Source organism: Amblyomma maculatum, chromosome 1, assembly GCF_055883805.1.
Source record: "Amblyomma maculatum isolate TAMU_Amacu chromosome 1, ASM5588380v1, whole genome shotgun sequence".
NCBI classification, from domain to species: Eukaryota; Metazoa; Arthropoda; class Arachnida; order Ixodida; family Ixodidae; genus Amblyomma; species Amblyomma maculatum.
The window spans coordinates 425,252,712-425,273,557 of NC_139344.1; the positions used below are offsets into that span (position 1 = coordinate 425,252,712).

The 20,846-nt window shown below is 45.2% G+C and overlaps 1 protein-coding gene across 1 annotated transcript in view; it reads right to left on the minus strand.

The window, feature by feature from the left end:
* The window catches only part of LOC146209283 (putative sodium/potassium/calcium exchanger CG1090), a 135,802-nt gene that overhangs the window by 87,517 nt on the left and 27,439 nt on the right, over positions 1–20,846 (minus strand). The window lies entirely within an intron of this gene.

The following is a 20,846-nucleotide window of genomic DNA, read 5'->3' on the forward strand; positions in this document are numbered from 1 at the left end:
GGCTGAGCTTATCAGCGAAAGCTCGCCCGCGTAATCATTGACGCATTTGACTGGTCTCGACGGCTTATCAGTCAAAGTGCGCAAATCTAGCGGGGCCTCATCAACTCATTAAATGTCTACGCAGTTTAACTCCCGCGACAGGTTGTGGTGGAGACTGCTGGGACAGTTTCGTTCACTAGCTCGTCCGTCGCCACATTGTGAAGAACCTAAGCGCTGCAAATGTAAACATACGGGTTAATGGTGCACATAACTACACTTTTTGGACGGCTACCACTTTGTAACGTCACATTCCATGACTCCTACAGGGTAACAAGGTATTTTATTTCACGATGTATTAGGATAGTATTTTGTGAGGAAAGTGCATACATTTATTTCAGAGCGCGTACGTTATTATTTTTTAATAACTCTGCTACTTCTGGTAACACGACGCGAGTTTGTGGTGTGCGCTGCTGATCCTTACATTGTACGATGACCCTTCTACTCAGCTCCGCTCTAACCTTACCTTCTATATTTATGGCGACCCTCTTCCTCATCGCGCAGTGCAAGCATTTAGATGTTTACCGTTTTAACCTCCCCTCCGGTTACGCGGATCACTACTATATTCTGCTACCACCACTACAACCACACAAACTCATGAAAGGGGGCGAAAGAAAGGTGTAATGCAATTACTGTTTGTACGTTTTCGCCGCAAATGTGAACCACAGCGTGCTTCATAAAGAGACCTACCTGCGCAGAGTATCTGCTATTGTGTAGCTACGAGAAGCAGACCTATGAAACTGATCTTTTTTTTTTCTTGTAGGACTTTGGTTTAGGTTAACGTCTTTTAGTTTCAGGGCGGATTCGACTCCGAAAGATTGATCAGTATTGTATAAGTTTGTACGTTATGAGAGTGGAGCTCTTTCACTCCATATTGCATTTAATGCCCCCATTTCTCCCTCGTGTTCTCCGAAAGCTTTTCGTTTGTCCGGCCATGATTACTAGTAAGGGTATTTGAAGTAATAAATAGACAAAAAAAAAAAAAGAAAAGATCTAAAGTCTTTAACCTCTCAGGTAAAATTAGCTTGGACAATTAAAGAGGAATAAGAGTAATATTGCTCAGACATGCACCGACTTAAGCACAACGGGCGTAAACGAATATAAAAAAAGTTTCTCAATCGTCTAAGCATTGTCGCTTATGCAGCCAATTTGCAGCCTGCTTACTTTTGTGAAGGATAATGACAAGGAAAAAGAATTAATCTCAGCTAAGAGATCGGTAAAGTAGCTGTGTCAAGTTTGCAGCTGGCGGAACAACAACAACAAAAAAGAAAACTCGTGCAAAATTATTTCAAAATTAAAACACAGACAAATGCAACAACGGCGTTAGTACTCGCGCAGTGAAAGTTATTGCGAGTTCAGAAAATGCGAAATCCTTTCTTGTAGATTTGAATGCCAATCTTTTGGGCATGGTCTGTCAGCTAATTTTCGCTCAAATTGTTGTTGGAAGCATTGCCTTGTAGTAACGCATAACTGAATTGACGTGGTTTCTTTTCAAAACAACCGCACTTCCTCTTCCAGTGCCGGATAAAACGGCCACGCACGGTTTCTGTGGCACGAAAAGCCCGATATGTTGCTTTTTATTATTTCTTACACGTTCATATTTTCATCATCATCAGCAGCAGCAGCATCATAATCATCAGCCTGACTATGCCCACTGCAGGGCGAAGGCCTCTCCCATATTTTTCCAATTAACCCGGTTCTGTGCTAGCTGCATCCACTTGACCCCTGCGAACTTCTTAACCTCATCCGCCCACCTAACTTTCTGCCGCCCCCTGCTACGCTTTCCTTCCCTTGGAATCCAGTTTGTTACCCTAAGAGACCATCGGTTATCCTCTCTTCGCACTACATATCCTGCCCATGCCCATTTCTTCTTCTTAAATTACACTAGAATATGGGTAACTTGAGTTATTTCTCTGACCCACTCTGCACGCTTCCTATCTCTTAATGTTATCCCTACCAGTTTTCGTTCCATAGCCCTCTGGGTGGTCCTCAACTTAAGTAGAACCCACTAGGTTAGCCTCCACGTTTCCTATACTTTAAATTGAATTTATCCTGAAAATTATTATAATACCATTTGCTTCCGTGGAAGTAAATTTTTACAACCTAGCTCTAGACAACTATGAGCAATACGTAGTTATTTTCTGGAAACGTTCATGCACCCCCCCCGCCCCCCCTTGTTAAGCCTTCGCTGAAGTTGCGCATAATAGACTTTTGTAGACATCACACCTTGAGAAGTAAATAATGTATCCGCACATGTATTATTAGGCTTTATATACATCGCTAATAAGTGATCCATATAATCGACTGGAATTCCCGAATTTAGGCTTCTTAACACATTCGGAGATAGATACGTATAGGTTCATTTTACATGACGTCATCGAACGAAAGGGGGATCGCCGTGCGTCATTTTTTTGGTCACGGGGGCGACGCTGCCCCCGGTCGTCGCCTGCCAAAGTTGACGTGTGGTGGATTCACACGACGGACAAAATCGCTAAGCGCTATCGCGATCTGTCATTACGTGACTATAGTGAGCTAGAATATTCTAGCACACTGTAGACATAACCCTTAGTGAGCGATTTCCACTGCTTTGCTTCGGTCCGCGAGCAGCGTTTTCGCAGCTCAGATTCTCCACGAACGACATTTTTCTTTTGTTTTTATTTTTTGTAGTAGAAAGCTTTCCAGCCAAACTTCGATACCCAAGCATGTATATAGCGTAATATCTATTGTACTAAAACGCCGGAGGAAAGCTAGCTTTGGGGGACTGACTTGTCGGCCTCAAAGCAGGCACGAACGGGCGTCTCGATCATCTTGGCCCGACGCTTGTAATGCGTGCAGTGATATGTCTGGTACCCACAGTTACAGAGAAAAGATAGCAAGAGCTGATTAGTAACGTGGAGGTATTCGTCGCTTTTTTCTAGCGCTTTAGAGCGTTTGCAGTTACGCTGCATAAGCTTCGGCTTTTAACATGTACCGGGAGCACAGGGGCAGCAGTCCGAGAGGTTCTACAAGTATTGAAAGTAGCATGTTTATGAAGTTGTCATTGGGTAAACGCGATACCTGCACAAACCCTATCGCGTGCATATCAATCGAGCGGGACAGTCTGCACGGCAATGTTTTAGCAAAACGACGCAGCAGAAGCAACAGTGCAAGACCCGCCACAGCAGGCGTCTATCCCAAAAAAGTTGACAGATGTGCTGTTCTTGACGTTTTTACACCAGGACCTATTGCTGAATCCGTAGACAGCGCAATTGACCACTTGTAGCAAATTACAGAGTTCACAGCACCTTGGATCTATTCAATTACACATGTGAAACAACCTCAACAGACGATGACGATGACCAAGGCTATAGCGGACCGGAAGCGGAAAACGGCTTCATTATTCCCGTCGTCCCCCGCGTGGCAGCCGACGGTGAATACCACCTATAGAGAAGAACACCTCTCAAAATACGACGTTCTCATGATAGACTGCCTTACTACGCTATCTTGCTGTCCACAATTTTTCAGGTTAATGCTAACGCATTTTTTATCGCGGAAATATTCTCTTAAAATTTGACTTTACACCTTTCATTGATTTTTTAAAGTTTGCCGGACCGGAGGAAAAAATAAAAGTCAATATTTTTTTTTTCTAGATGTTTCACAGCTCTTCTAAGTCCTTTTCATGGCTCCGTTCGAGCGCTTTCACCGACAATCAACGTGCTGACCATAATTGTTTTATATCCCATCACTTAGTCGAGGAGAGCGCCACAATTCGCGCAGCCGTGCACGCAACGACTCAGTACCATCCGCAAGACTAAGGCGGATTCCGAAATGATATTGAAACAGCGCCACGATGTCATCTTCGTCCCGCATAACCCGCTTTTCCAAGGTACCACAGGCCGGTGACAAGCGGATGAAGCAGTCTACCATGAGTTGCAGCCAACTCCCGTCAGCCGCGCATCGGCGTCCCGCGACAAGCTTTGTCGTGCACGACTTTCCGGACGGATGAACGAGTATCAGTTTAGCGCTTCTATTCGATCCAGTCTACGCCGTGCGGCTCAATGGTGGATGGTGGATAAACCCCGCCGGGGTGGCGCAGTGGTTAAGGCGCTCGACTACTGCTCCCAAGGACGCGGGATCGAATCCCGGCCTCGGCGGCCGCTTTTCGATGGAGGCGAAAAGCAAGGTGCCCGTGTGCTGTGCGATGTCAGTGCACGTTAAAGAACCCCAGGTGGTCGAAATTTCTGGAGTCCTCCACTACGGCGTCTCTCACAGCCTGAGTTGCTTTGGGACGTTAAACCCCACAAACCAACTAACCAATGGTGGATAAAGCCTTCCAACCATCGTTTTCAGTAGGAAAGTAGAACTCCAGAGCACCCGAATCCACTACCTCGTGCACGCGAGAGGGTCGATAAACCAAGTGCAGAACTAGACCTGAAGTATGAGTAGATGCAAATAATTGTGTTTGAAGGCTCTTCCTTATGAGACTGCCTGTGTCTTGTGTGTCTTGAAATTTAGCAGCTTAACTCATTCACGTTCTCGTAGTAGTGACATTTTCATATAATTCTGTAGTCGTTTATATGTTGGTACCATATTTGCTTGAAGTATTTGTTTATATTCACTTGTTTTTGAAGTCCTCTGCGATGTTTCGTGAATCTTTATGAGCTCTTGCTGATCTATTTCGTTTAATATGCAACTACCTGTTCACATGTATCCGCCCACCATCAAATAAAGTATTCAACAGCCCCTGTCATAATTTCTTTCTCGAAGCAGTTTTTGCATATCCTATTTATATGTGGGGCAAACAAAGTACGGTAGCTTAACGATATCTCCCATTGCGGTTTTTATTTCGAGCGAGTGTCGATGGAAGGTTTCAGCCTAGCCCGCGTAAATCGGCGCGTCCTATAACAAAAATTGGTGATCATAGAGGTACGATAGGCATTCGTCACTGAAACTCCTGTTAACGTTCGAGAAATAAAGTGCGCAATGAGTCCACGAAATTTCTTACTATTGGTGGTCAGTAAATTGGCAATCTTTATCCTATATTGGCTATATGTGTATTGCCGTTTATACAATTTTTCCCCGGGACGGTCGCTTTTATAGGAAATTATATAGTTCCTCTATTAATGCACAGTATCTATTTAGTGCATTTAGTGAAGCGTGTGGGTGCTAAAGCTACTCAATTTATTGCTGCGCGCCTTCGTGGTCCGAAGAACTACGGTGGTGGCGGCGGTTCACCCAGCTTTCGGCTCGGCGCTTATTGCCCTACTCCTACATAAAGCGCCCTCTCAATCGCGCGGAGCGGTCATCGCTGAAACGGTCAGTTCGCCGGCGGCAGATGGCACACTTCTCAATTCTAGAACATTAGACGTAAACTACCAACATATAGCTGACGTACTTTCGGTGTCAATTTGTCTTTTGAAGGCCTTAATCGAGTTAGCTGTTACTTTCCCCAGAAACATTTGTTCGATAACGCTCAAAGGGTCCATCTTCGATTTGAGCCTTTTGTAGGTTTCTGTGCTGTTGTTCGCAAAGAGCCTTGGTTGTCGACAAGTTCCTGATATCCGCCGTGTATATTTTTCCCTCAGCAACAGTCCGAGAGGTGACTTCAGGCGTTTTTAATGTCTCAGTTTTGAAGAATTTCTTCGCACACCGCTTGAGTGCCGGTAGTTCAGTGGCGTTTTTCTTTTGTGCATTAAGCGCTAAATGTTATCTTTTCTACTTATGAAGCGTGACGAAATTGTGCACTCATCGGAAGCGCGTCTTGCCCAGTATTCGTTCTCCCCTTTCCTGTAAAATAATTTTAAACGTTTGCAGCCTCCTCAGCCTACACGAGAAGACCAGCGAAATTGTTGGTTCAAGAAACCTCGTTAGGAAAGCTCATCCGTAACGGCGTGATTGTATGTGCACTGAAGTTGGAAAGGTCGCTGATGCAGCCACCCAAGCAATCAACAGCTGCGCAGCTCCGCAACAGATGTTGTTGCCTATTAGTGAAGCCATGTCACTCTTCGCTGTGAGTTTTTTTCCTAAGGACGACCGCATCGCAAGCCAACAGATTATTCCGGCCACAATACTCTGTTATTTTAGGTAAATCATAGTTTTGGAAATATATTAAATTACGAAAGCAGGGGTGCGAAATGATCAGAGATAGGCCTTTAGATAAGAGTCCTAAAGTGTTTGGCTTTACGATTAGACACTTGCATAAACTTATTAAAAATTCATATCAGTATTTGGACAGGTACTCAAAACTGACCTATGTGGTATACGCTTGACCAATAACTTCAACATTACAAGCAGTTTGCAGCTTATACCAGCACTAGGCTAATTACTTGGCAGCGTCCCCAATAGAACGTAATGTTTCATTTTGAGGGTACCCAAGAGGTACCCTCAGTTACAACGAGTCGCCAGTTTTTTTCGACAAGTTAGCGCACCAAAGATAGGCATCTCGGCAGGGCCGTTTATATTCATCATCCTCATAATCATCAGCCAAACTATAGCCAGATCAGTGCGAAGGCGTTTCCCGTATTTCTCCAATAAACCCAGTGCTGTTCTAGCTGGGTCCACCTTACCGCTGCGAAATTTTTAACCTCATTCGTCCACCTAATTATCTGCCGCCCCCTGCTACGATTTCCTTTCCTTTCCTTGGAATCCAGTTTGTTACCCTCAGCGACCATCGGTTATCCTCTCTTCGCACTAAATGCCGTGCTCTTGCCAATTTTTTTTTTATTTCCACTAGAATGTGAGTAGCTCGAGTTATTTCTCTGACTCACGCTTCCCAGTTACACCTACCATTTTCAGTTTCATAGCTCTGTAAGTAGCCCTCAGCTTAAGTAGGACCTTTTCGTTAGCCTCCACGTTTCAGCCCCATAGGTGAGTACAGGTAAGATGCAACTGTTGTATACTTTCCTCTTGAGCGATACCGGTAAGAAAAAGTCGGAATCTGCCAGTACCTACAAAATGAACGTTATAAATAGATGTGCTGTTTAAATAAAGGTGCGGCGATTAAATGATGATTGCCGGAATAATGTGGTCACAGGTGGCCCTGGAGAAGGTTAATTGAAGGCGCATAGGAGAGGAATTTATCCTTCAGTGGATACAATTAGTGAAATTGATGATGACAATTACGGATTTGTTTGCAATGCTTCAAGGACATTCTTATAACAATATAGGGAAAGTGAAGGCAGTCTTTTCTTGAAACCTATGGCATTCATAAATTTAGAACAAGCACATTTTTTTAAAGGGAATTGTTTTCTGCAGCAACTCTTTTTCCTGTGTAGTAATATTCTACTAGAGCACTTAGTATCTGTAGATCTCCACTCGGAAGGCATGCAGTCGCTGGATAAGTGTCTTTGCTATCGCTGTGAACATTTTCTAGAATTTGTTTTTTTAAATACCTAAGCGGGAGGCAAGGAAAATAAAAAAGATTTTGATGCGCCATTAAATAAAATGAGCCATTTCCTAAAATTTATTAAAAACAAATGTATCCCAATACTCAAGAATTGCTGCCGCATGACAAGCAATTTATTTTGATCTAAACAGATGGGCTTCCACATCATGTGGAATAATGACAGACCTTTATTTCAGTGAGCATTCAAGCAAACGTATTATCGTTTTTGTGTAGAAACTCTCCGATTTTGGACATCTGCCTTCCGCATTGATTTTTTGAGTACACGGGATCAAACAAAACAACAAGCGTTCATTTTTTTCATGGGTTTGAAAAGCACATATATTAGAACCCTCCAGTGTCCTATTAGAAGTAAAAAGAGCTAAATAACTATCCAACAATAAACAATTCACTCAATAAAAATTTGAGAAAAAGTTTCCAGCACAGTTATCACAAAAATATTTAGAAAAAAAAAACAAAGCTGGTTTTCTGCACCTTCTCTCTATAGCAAGTAGGGGTCGACACTGTATGGAATGCTATCTCTGTGGAACACAGATGTGTCTCAGATAGCAGGAAGGTAATGTGCATTTAGCGAAAAACAAAGCAATACGCTAGAACAATATCACCATCCTAAAGGAGCTGAGAAAAATCAAAGATGATATTAAGGTAGTTTGAAGGCTTAGGAAGGCTTCGTGTCATGAACTGAAAAGTTCGCTTTCTAAGCTGATGCTCAACGGTATGTCGTGATTATGTTTGCAATTCTGCGGCAATCTTTGCGGCACGATTTCCACAGTTATGCATTCCGACCTTCATAAGCGGTCCTCGCACAATGCAGTCCTGTAGAGAGGGAATATAAAGGAATTTCTTTATTCATCATGATATGCGACTCGGGGATAATAAAGCTGGCATCCGAATGTTTGCACGGAATTCCATTTCCGTCACTTCTTCCCTTCACCTTCGCACGAAATAAAATAACTTATCAGAAAACATTGCGTCACGATGAAAAAACGAAAGAACTAATTCCTGAACGACACGTGGTGATGAAACTCCATTAATTTGGCAAAGGAGAGAGGTCTGAGAGGATGTAAGGGCACATTCACTCTGCTTACTCCATATTATCACTTTCGAAGAACCTGCGAGATCTCTAAATGAATTTTGCAGTGCTCTTTCTGTGTGCTTTCTTCTCTTTAATTGGGATCTCAGAGTAAGTTTCATCTATTTTCCCTACAAAGATCCATTCGACAGAAAACAAATATATGTGATCAATGACAAGCGATATCGCGGTGGCCTTCAAATAGGAAGTCCTTCATTTTATATAGGAAATACGGTGTCATTGATTAACTCAGCCAATAACATGATATATTATTTCCTAACGCCAGAAAATGTTCGCCATCGAGCCTGTCTAAGACATTTGGTTTTGAGCTGAACGCCTGACTCCTCCTTATGGTTACGTCATTGTAAGCGCAAAGCTCTTGCTGCGCTAAGTGATAAGTAAGAGGAAACTGAACGAAGCCTGAGAAGAAGCCTCCGTCCTCTGCTCAATATTTCGACAAATGGACCCAGACGGAAACAAAGACGTGGGTTAACGAGGTTCTCCTCAAGATTCGGTCGGATTCATTTAACTTTGGGCATCCATCTTATTCACCTCGTTTTACTATATATTATGATGTCAATCCAGGTATTTGTTGTGTTAAATATGTATCTTGGAGGCACACTCATGGATCGCCGTCCAATTGTAACAGTGATGCTTATACAACAAGCGCGTTCCTGATGGCCTGCGGAGGAGGACGAATCAAGCTACCCTCTCTGACTTACGTGCAGCTGCTGCAGACACTTTCTCTGCTTCCCTTTTCGCTAGGACTACGGCTGTTTCAAGGCGAAACCCTTTAAAGGGTCATGGTGCGTCGGCTGGAGGTGACTGCCGGACGCTTCATGCGGAAATGTCCCCCGTATGAAGACAGGCTAAAGAAGGAAAAATGATTGACAGTGATAGTGATTAATAGGGGCGGTAATAGAGATTGGTATAATTTGTAATGACTAATAAGGACTAGTAATGACTTCTAATGAGCCATAGTTCGAACGGCGAATAGTAACGGCAACTGATTACTAAAATGCTTAGTAAAGAGAAGTAATGACTAAAATGACTACTACCGAATTTTAATGCCTACAAATGACTTATAATGACCAATATGTCTATCGACGACAAGTGGCAACGAAAATTGTTGCAAAATTACTAAAAATGCTTAATAATGAGCAATAATGACTAAAAAGGCTGCTTTGTAATGATTAGAATTTACCAACATGTCCAACGACGACTTGTAACGAATGCAACGGAATAGAAATGAATACTAATGATTTGCAATGACTTCTACTGTCTATAAATAACCAATATTCTAATGACGACTTCTACCGACAACAATTAATTAGAAATGACAAAGTGCTTAGTAATGACTAGTAATGACTAAAATGAGGGGCCAAGGGAAACAATTCGGAATGAAAATTAAGTATAGAGAAGAAGCCACAGAAGAATGATAAGATGAGGAAAATTAGGTTTTTGCCGTTCACCTCTTATTACATATCTCAGGAGATCCTGAAGTTTTTTTAAAGCCTGTATTGTGGTAGCTGTGTAGGTGTTGCGTTTGCCTGAACAATTTTTCTCGTTTTGCTACTATCGTTTCAGAATGTTACTCGAACTTGTTGCAAGCCATTGAAGTGTCTAGCCATAGTTATCCACCGCCCTTTCAAAGCTATATATTATCACAGACTTTTATCCCTCTCGTGTCGGTTAGGTTGGTCATGGGGAATGCCGATATACAGGAAACAAACGACCATCAGATTTGAGCGCGCGAACTTCTGAGATTGAAGTTCCGTTTGTATATTTTTTGTAATTTCAGATAGCTTATACAGCTCGTTCGGCCCAAAAGACGTCGGCGTCGTTGTAGTAGTAGTAGTACCAGCAGTAGTTGATGTAGTTGATGTTGTCAGCACCCTGCGTCAAAAAATAAAAAATAAAATAAAGAAAAGCACCTGTGGACAAGAAACGCTATCGCGACATACTCCTAAAGGCGGAGCTCGTGTCCACCGGCATTGCATGGAATGCGAACAGCACATTAGTTGATTGCGAACTGGCACGCATCCGGTTTCAGGAAGAAGCATTCGAGCTTAGCAGTGATGTAAGCCCGGCAGGTTATGAGAGAAAAAAAATGTTTACAAACGTAAAAAGATTGGCATTGAAATCAAGAATCCTCCGCGTACTCGCGTCATACCATTAACGGCGGCTCTCAACTGTTCCCTTAAATATTTAAGGTAACAGAATAAACTGGGCATTGTCGAAAGTTCTTTGCCGTGGTGCAAAACTATCTTGATTTTTTTTTACGTATGCAGAGAAGTAAATCTTAAGAAAGAACTGGTTATTCCTTCATGCATTTGCACATAGCCAATCACACTTGTGCAGCGCTTGAGCGATTGGATGTGGAGAAAAGTCAACTCTTGCCACAGGTACTCTCTTTGAGACAATGAAATTGGGCCTGTTTGATTAGTATCACTTCATAACAACGCCATGGTGCAAATATTATCCGTACAAATCGGTATCCTTAGTATTTGGCTGTGCTCGTTTACTTGAAGTGTTGAAGCGCGCTGGAGCGGTTAAGACAAGAGAGGTCACCTGCATAAGTTATATGGACCTGGGGACTATACAAACCAGATAACGTTAGCAATTAATGTTGTCCTGATGAAAATGCTGTAAAGGGTAGTAGACACTAGAAAAGTTCACTACAACTACGCCGTAACCAGCATACCGCTGAGCTCTTACAATGATTTATTTTCAGAGCCCAAATGCTTGCCCAACGAGAACGGAAGCCATTTTGTCCTCGTTGGGTAAGTACATTTAGAAACTTCTTTATCATCATCATCGTCATCATCAGACTGACTATATACCCACTGCAGGGCGAAGGCCTCTGCCATATTTCTCCACTTAACCCGGTTCTGTGTTAGCTGCATACACTTGATCCCTGCGAACTTCTTTACCTCATCCGCCCACCTAACTTTCTGCCGCCCCCTGCTACGCTTTCCTTCCCTTGGAATCCAGTTACCCTAAGCGACCATCGGTTATTCTCTCTTCGCACTACATGTTTTGCCCATATGCCCATTTCTTCTTCTTAATTTCCACTAGAATGTCGGTAACCTGAGTTATTTCTCTGACCCACTCTGCACGCTTCCTATCTCTTAATGTTACCCCTACCATTTTTAGTTCCATAGCCCTCTGGGTTGTCCTCAACTGAAGTAGGACTCTCTTGGTTAGCCTCCACGTTTCAGCCCCATAGGTGAGTACAGGTAAGATGCAACTGTTATATACTTTCCTCTTTAGCGATACCGGTAAGCTGCTAGTCACAATCTGTGGGTGCTTGCCAAATGCGCTCCATCCCAATCTTATTCTTCTTGTTATTTCCTTTTCATGATCCGAATCTGCGGTTACTACCTGTCCTAAGTAGACATATTCGCCTACTACTTCCAGTATTTCGCTACCTAATGTAAACTGCTGTTCCTTCCCGAGGCTGTTGAACATTAGCTTAGTCTTCTGCATATTGATTTTCAAGCCAACCTTTCTACTTTTTCTGTCTAGGTCACCAATCAATTTTTGCAGTTCATCCCCCGACTTGCTTAGCAAGGCAATGTCATCAGCAAATCGCAGATTACTGAGGTAGTCTCTATCTACCCTTATCCCTAACTGCTCCCATTCCAAGTCTCTGAATACTTCCTCTCAGCAAGCTGTGAATAGTACTGGGGAGATTGTGTCTCCTTGCCTAACACCATTCTTTATGGGAATTTTGTTACTTTCTTCATGCATAACTATGGTTGCTGTGCAGCCACTATATATATCTTCCAGCACTTTCACGTACGGCTCGTCTACCCCCTGATTTCGCAATGCCTGCATCACCGCCGAGGTTTCAACTGAGTCAAATGCTTTTTCGTAATCAATGAATGCTATGTATAAGGGCTGGTGATATTCCGAGCATTTTTGTATCACCTGATTGATGGTATGGATATGGTCTATAGTAGAGCACCGTTTCCGAAAACTTGCTTGATCCTTTGCTTGATTACAGTCTAAGGTTGTCCTGATTCTATTAGCAATTACCTTAGTAAATACCTTATACGTAACAGGCAGTAAGCTGATTGGTCTGTAATTTTTAACGTCCTCAGAGTCCCCTTTCTCATGAATGAGGATAATGTTTGCATTCTTCCATAGTTCCGGCACCGTCGATGACACCAGGCACTGCATATGGTGGTCAGCTTTTCTAGCACGATATCCCCCCCGTCCTTCAGCAAATCTGTAGTTATCTGATCCTCTCCAGCTGATTTCCTCCTTTTCATAGTTTCTAATGCTTTCTTGACCTCGTCCTTCGTAACTGGTGGAACGTCTGACTGTTTTTCCCTACCGCCAATCTCATTACGGTCCTGACTACTTTGGCTACTGTAGAGATCTGTATAGAACCCCTCGGCTACTTTGACTATCTTGTCCATATTCGTGATGACGTTGCCCGCCTTGTCCCTTATCGCATACATCTGGTTTTTGCCTATGCCCAATTTCTTCTTTACCGCTTTAAGGCTTCCCCCGTTCTTTACAGCATGCTCAATTTTCTCCATGTTATACTTCCTTATACCGGCCACCTTGCGCTTATTGATTAGCTTTGATATCTCGGCCAATTCAATGTGGTTTGTTGGATTGGAAGATTCCATACTCTGGTGTTTCTTAATCAAATCTTTCGTCTCCTTAGACAGCTTACCGGTATCCTCTCTAACTATCCTACCGCCTACTTCTACCGCACATTCAGCAATGATATCTCTGAAATTATTGTTCATTGCTTGTAGGGTAATGTCGCCATCCTCGTTTTCAGCTGAATATCTATTCTGTAGCGAGATCCGGAACTCTTCTGCCCTCACCCTCACCGCTAATTCGTTGATGGGTTTCCTTCCTACTAATTTGTTGCGTTCCTTCTTCAGATTTAGGCTAATTTGGGACCTCACCATCATGTGGTCACTGCATCGCACTTTCCCGATTCATCTTGCATAATGGCCGGGTTTGAACACATTATGAAGTTAATTTCGTTTTTAGTCTCCCCGTTAGGACTTTTCCATGTCCATTTCCGGTTCTTCCGTTTGCTGAAGAAGGTATTCATGATTCTTAAGTTATTGCGCCCTGCAAACTCAACTAGTACCTCTCCCCTGCTATTCCTAGAACCAATGCCATAGTCACCTACGGCCTGGTCTCCTGCCTGTTTTTTCCCTACCTTGGCATTGAAGTCACCCATTAACACAGTATACTGCGTCTTTACTTTTCGCATTGCCGATTCTACATCTTTGTAGAAGCTTTCAACTACCTGGTCATCATAACTATATGTAGGTGCATAGGCCTGTGCAACCTTCAGTTTATATTGCTTATTAAGCCCAGTAACGATGCCTGCCACCCTCTGATTGATACTATAGAATTCATCTATATTACCCACTTATACTTATTGACAAGGAAACCTACTCCTAGTTGTCGCCTCTCTGGTAAACCTCGATAACACAGTACATGCCCATCCTTCAGTACAGTATATGCCTCATTCAGCCTCCTAACCTCACTAAGCCCTATGATATCCCATTTCATACCCTCTATTTCCTCTAACAGCACTGCTAAACTAGCTTCACTTGCTATGCGTTCTAGCGTTGAACGTTGTCAGGGTCAGTTTCCAATGGCGGCCTGTCCAGCGGAGCCTGGCATTCTTAGCACCCCCTGCTGCGTCACAGGTCTGACCGCCGCCGTGGTCAGTTGTTCCGCAGCCGCTGGTGACTGAGGGCCGGGGTATTATGGTGCTTATCATGGGAGGTTGCGGCCAATTACTGCACCAGGGTGGCCAACTCCTGTTCTGGTGAGGGAGTGCGTTGCCGGAGGTGTTCGCCGGCATCAGGTCGCACCCCAAACCTGCTTATGCAATTCCATCGACACGCGGATTTTATTTTTTTTTTAAATCCGGTAAACAATTGCGCGGCACCGGGATTTGAGCCCCGGTCCTCTTGCATGCGAGGCGGATGTTCTACCGCTACGCCAGTATAGGTTAAAAAAGAAAAACAAAGAACTTGCAGGTTTTCTTTCTTCTTTTTGCTTTTTTTACATGATGCTCAATCTACAAAAGGAGCCCCCTTTGGAACTATGCGTTTTTCTTGAAAGAAAAAACCATAAAATCTGGGGCCGTACATAATATAGATCCTTCCTTCATTTTTAACTTCGGATATAATTTGTTGTTGTCATTCAGCACTGTTGTCGGTAACATACAAAGGCTTTGTAGCGTTCATGGAGCAAGATAGGCGAGTGAAGCGTAATATTGACTGACACATTAAGAGGGGAAGGCAATGCCTGTTGGTGCCTGTTACAGTGTATTTTCTGTGAGCGGTCGTTTTCGGCATGGGTAAAGCTGCCCAGAGTAGCTTCAAATTTTGTGTTCTGTCTCCTGCAGTCGTCACGCTGACTTTATACTAAAAGAAATACAATGAATATTATGTTGTTATGGATGGAGGGAATAACATTATTTGCACATTTTTAGAAAGCAACGAAGACTTGAGCCTTGACCGCTGTCATCTTTCTCCCCTTTCACTAGGCTGGAATGCTACGGGGTTCAGCGATGTCGGGGGCCGGATGGATGGTTTTCTTCAAGTGATCATGGATGTCTCCTTATGGAATACGGGCCTGGGAGATTTTTCTGCAGAGGCAGATCCGCTCTAGCTTCAAAAGGAACTAATGTTTCCGGTGGAAAAAACTACAGAACAGTGTCAAAAATACGATAAACTATTCTGTACGTTTTTTTCTTAAATGCCAGAAATGTTTGTTGTTCTGTAGTACCTTTCTGTAGTTCGGTGCTATTTCCCGTAGTAGCTTGCTTTTGTCTGTAGTTCTGCAGTGCTTTTCTGTTGAAAACATTACCAGAGAAAGTTTGTTGTCGCAACAAGCTTCCTGGAAAAAAAAACACACACAGCAATTCTATGGTAACGAGAAAAAAAGCATTTTCAGTAGTTGTTCTAACAGGGGTACAAAATAATAAGGTCAGCGAGGTTCGCGATGGGCGGGCTCTGCTAAGAAATGGTAGGTAAGCAAGCCCCACTAACTCCAGATATTCTTTTGTGCCTGTTTAGTGCCCCCCTGGAGCAAGAGGTGGTGTTCGCTGCGCAGATATGTGTACGTGCGTGGCACATCCACCCGGACCTCCAAACAGTTTATACCTGGCTTGCGTATGGTCCCCTGCGAAAGCCGTGCCTCGACGGCGTGGCATTCGACGCTCAGCAAAGGTTACCCACATCCATAAGAATCAATAAAGAGTCACTTTTAAGAAAGAAACTCGTTTATCCGTTTTTCCTATCTTTCCGGTCTAGTGAATTTATGCTTGCAAAAGATTCATCGTACTTTACTGAAGGAACAAAACAAATCACTACTGAATCCAAGAGCAGTAGTAGATTTATAGTTCTCGGCTCTACGAGAAAGCTAAAATATCCAGTTGGATGAAAAAGGCGCTGCCCCAGCCGTAATATTGAATTGAGAAAAATGTGTAGAAAAAAAATACACACGTGATTTTGTACCATAATTGTTACTGAACCTTTTTTCCACACCGTTCGCGGTGGCGTCATACATTTTCGCTTCCCATCTAGCATCCATAGGCTAGTCAAAATGCAGACTGATTGGCGCTAGGGATTCAAACGAGGACATATGCCCCCTCCGACTGTATGCCGTTCAATAGGGTAGGTATCCACCGAGAAGTGAGTCTTGCCTCTCTTGCCTCAAAAAGCAACTTAATTTTTATTGGCTGCAAAACGTTTCAGAAGTGCAGAGATTTCCGCAAGTTGGTATGATTTTTTCGAGTTGGTTTATAGCACTGTGACTTTCGATATAGAAGATGTATATTGTCCAATGGCGTAGACGTTTTTTTGTACTCCCCGTCAAAAGGAAGGCCTAGAAGTCTTCACTGCTTAGGCCAGTCGGATTCACTTTTAGTTGAATCTATAGCTGAATATTAAAGCCTCGCATTGCTCGCGCAACTTTATTTCGCTACCGTTCGGATGGGTAGAATGGCATTCCCAAACGATATGATTAAGGCGAGCTTTATTTATGGAGAGCTTACAGAGATATGAATATTGCCACCTAGCGTTGCCAGGTGGCGCATGACTGAGTGAAGGACGACGAAGTGTTGCTTGCGGGTTTTGCGTCTGTGCTGCTCACCGCTGTTGTATCGGAGCTAACCCCCCTTGCTATTCTTGATATCCTCAATCACCTTGTACGTGACATTCTGGTGGAGGTGCGGGGTAAGATCACCTATGCAAGAGTCTCCATCTGAAAGACGTCACGCCAGCCCTGTGCCATTGGACACCCCCGTGCATCGCTGCAATCGACGGCTCCAGGGACTGTCTCCGGAGTTTCAGCCATCACCCGCCGCCATGACATCTAGTGCTTCTGCTCAGCAGGTAACGGGCATCGCGCCGGCCTGTAACTACACTTTGCAGGCCCCTCGAGTACCGAAGTCTTTCCATGGTGACCTCTTTGAGGATGTCGAGGACTGGTTCCTTCAGTTTGAGCGTGTCGCTGCTTTTAACCAGTGGGACGATACTGCCAAACTAAGGAACGTCTACTTCAGCCTTGAGGATGGCGCCCGGATCTGGTTCGAGAACCGAGAGCAAATGTTAACATCGTGGCGGGAATTCCGTCGTCAACTGCTCGAGGCCTACACTAGCGCGGATCGTCGCGAACATACAGAACGTGCCATTCACTCCCGCATCCAGATGCCGAATGAGAGTGTCCAAGCGTACGTCGAGGACATGACGCGCCTCTTCAGGCGAGCCAATCCCACCATGTCCGAGGACAAAAAGGTCAGGCACTTGATGCAGGGTTTGAAAGAGCAACTGTTCGCAGGACTTGTGCGGAACCCACCGTCGACTGTAGATGAATTCCTTGTGGAGGCCGCCACAATGGAAAGGGTACTCCAACAACGTGCCGCGGCTTATAACCGACCTCTTCATACTGGCACAACTGCGGAGTCATTTGCATCTTCCGAGCGGCATCCTGATGCTTTGCGTGAAATGATTCGCAGTGTCGTGCGCGAAGAACTGAGAAAGTTCTGGAATCCCCTGCAGCAATCGCCAACTTCGGTTTCTGCTATAGTGCAAGAGGAGGTACGACAGGCGCTCAAGAGCTCTCTTTCGCCTATAGTTACGAGCCCGCTATTGCTGTCGGGGACCGAAAACCGTCCCACATATGCGGAAGTTCTGCAGAGTCAGGCTCCTCCTTCACCGCCACCCATTCCCGCGCCGCCTACAGTTCCGCTGCCCTCGGTGCAACCAGTGCAGTACTTCAACGAACGTCCCCTGCCCCGACGCAAAGCCGACATTTGGCGCACTCCTGACCACCGTCCACTCTGCTTCCACTGCGGTGAACCAGGCCATCTCTACCGGGATTGTCCTTATCGACGCCTCGGTCTTCAAGGCTTCCGCATCAACTCGCCTCCTCCCCGGTTTGGTCAACGACCCCGAGTTATTGAAGAGTACCTGGCGGAACAGCGTTCATCTCGTTCGCAGCGTCAGTCCCGCTCCCCTTCACCAAGGCGCTCATCGACGTCCACCCAAGGTTCCTCGCGAGAGGAGTAAGGCCGCTCGTCTAGCCCTGGTCGGGAAAACTGAAAACAGCGACCTTCGGGGGCGAGACCGCTGGTAATCGCTGCGTTGAAGACCTCCCCGTCGCCGCTTCAAACCGACCGCAAGCTGCTGGTACCGTCCCCTAGGGAAGCCAAAAGCGTTTCTCTGGACATTCCTGTTATTTTAGACGGTTGTACTCTAGTCAATGCGTTAGTGGACACCGGTGCTGATTATTCGATTTTGAGTGATCGCATGGCGACTGTTTTGAGGAAGGTGCTTACTGCTTGGCCAGGTGTGTACTTTCGAACCGCCACAGGTCATATAGTTACCCCAAAGGGGATGTGCACGGCTCTTATTCAGATTAACAGATATACGTTCGTCGTTAGTTGCGTCGTTTTGAGTGACTGTTCCCGTTACCTTATCCTCGGCATTGACTTTCTGCAAGAATACGGAGCAGTTATCGACCTGCGAAATAGACGCGTCACATTTTCGATGGGACAATCTGCCGATCGAGATAGTAGCAGTCCTTGCAATGATGCACTTCGCGTTTCCACCGAGAGCGTCTCGCTGCGGCCGCGAAGCAGTGTTCTTGTGGAAGTTACCTGTGACGATTTCCGTGCCGGCGATGCTGTAGCGGAAGCGAACCATTCACTCCTGCTTGCTCAAGGCATCTGCGCTGCTCGAAGTTTATTGTCGCTTCACAATGGCCGGGCTGCACTCCTTGTCACAAATTTTTCTAATGAGCACCGGCACTTGTTTCCGGGAACTGCTATCGCTTTCGCTGACCCTGTTACGCACAATCCGGTCTGTTTTACATCCACGGTAGTTGAAACTAATGAGCCATCTCTTGACAACATCGACATTAACTGCCACTTGTCGAAGGAGAAACGGCGGGCCTTAGAGCTACTGTTGCTGGACTTCAAGCACTGTTTTGCTTCTTCCTCGAAGGTTCGTCAAACGCCCATCACGCAACATCGCATCATTACTTATGAAGACGCTCGCCCTATACGACAGCAGCCTTATCGTGTGTCTGCCAAAGAACGAGAAGTGATCCAGACGCAGGTTCAGGAGATGCTGGATGATGGTGTTGTGGAGCCTTCACAAAGCCCGTGGTCTTCACCAGTAGTCCTGGTCAAGAAGAAAGACGGCACTCTTCGATTTTGCGTCGACTAGCGGAAATTGAATAATGTGACAAAGAAATATGTATACCCGTTGCCGCGCATCGATGACTCACTGGACAGATTGCGACGTGCGAAGTATTTTTCATCTATTGATTTGAAAAGCGGCTATTGGCAAATCGAAGTAGACGAAAGAGACCGAGAAAAAAACGCATTTGTAACTCCAGATGGCCTATATGAATTCAAAGTAGTCACATTTGGATTGTTCTCTGCCCCAGCTACATTACAAAGGATGATGGACACCGTCCTCACTGGCCTCAAGTGGCAGATCTGTCTTGTGTACTTGGACGACGTAGTTGTTTTTTCCGAAACATTTGACCAACACCTCGAACGCCTTCGAGCTATACTGGAAGCGCTCCGTTCTGCTGACCTCACGCTGAAGCCCGAGAAATGCCACTTCGGATATACAGAACTCAAGTTCCTTGGCCATGTTGTGAGCGCCGATGGGGTGCGCCCGGATCCCGAAAAGACTGCTGCCGTCGCACGGTTTCCCGTTCCAGCTAACAAGAGGGCTGTTCAGCGCTTTCTCGGCCTGTGCGCATATTATCGTCGGTTCATTGCGGACTTCTCTCAAATAGCGGAACCTCTAACGCGCCTCACAAGGAAGGACACCGCCTTTGTGTGGAACTCTGAGCAGCAGACGGCCTTCTCTTTGCTTCGCGAGCGCCTTCAAACATCCCCTGTTCTGGCGCACTTCGATGAAGCGGCTGACACAGAGGTGCACACTGACGCCAGTAGTATCGGTCTTGACGCGGTCCTTGTTTAGCATCAAGACGGGATTGAGCGAGTAATAATAGCCTATGCTAGCCGCACACTCTCTCGCGCCGAAACGAACTACTCCACCTCGGAAAAGGAATGCCTGGCAGTCGTGTGGGCCACTATGAAGTTTCGCCCCTACCTTTACGGCCGACCATTTAAAGTCGTCACGGACCATCATTGTTTATGCTCGTTGGCAAATCTGCGAGATCCATCGGGACGACTTGCACGCTGGAGTTTACGACTTCAGGAATTTTACATAACTATTGTTTATAAGTCAGGCCGCAAACACGAAGACGCTGACGCGCTGTCACGAGCCCGCGTTGACACTGACGATGCTGCAGCCGATGGCGACAACGGCTTTCTAGGAGCTCTCAGTGCATCTGAGCTCAGGGATCGACAATGAGCTGATCCAGACATCCTTCCATTCATCGATTATCTGGAAGAGCGTGATACGACGCTCCCTCGACGCCTATCTCGGCTCATTGGTTCATTCTGTATGCAGCAAGGCGTCTTGTATAAAAGAAACTCCCAAGGCCAAGAAAAAGCTTACCTTCTGGTAGTACCATGCGAGCTCCGTGCGGATATTCTACTTGCTTGCCACGACGAACCGATGTCTGGTCATTTGGGTTACTCACGGATGCTTGCTCTAGTCCGCAACATGTATTACTGGCCAGGACTCTCCGCAACTGTGAAACGCTATGTAAGATGCTGTCGCGAATGCCAGCGCCGTAAAACACCGCACCTGAAGCCTGCCGGATTTCTCAAGCCCGTTAGAGCACCACGTATTCCGTTCGGCCAAATCGGCATGGACCTCCTTGGTCCTTTCCCTTTGTCGCAGGCGGGAAACAAATGGATAGTAGTCG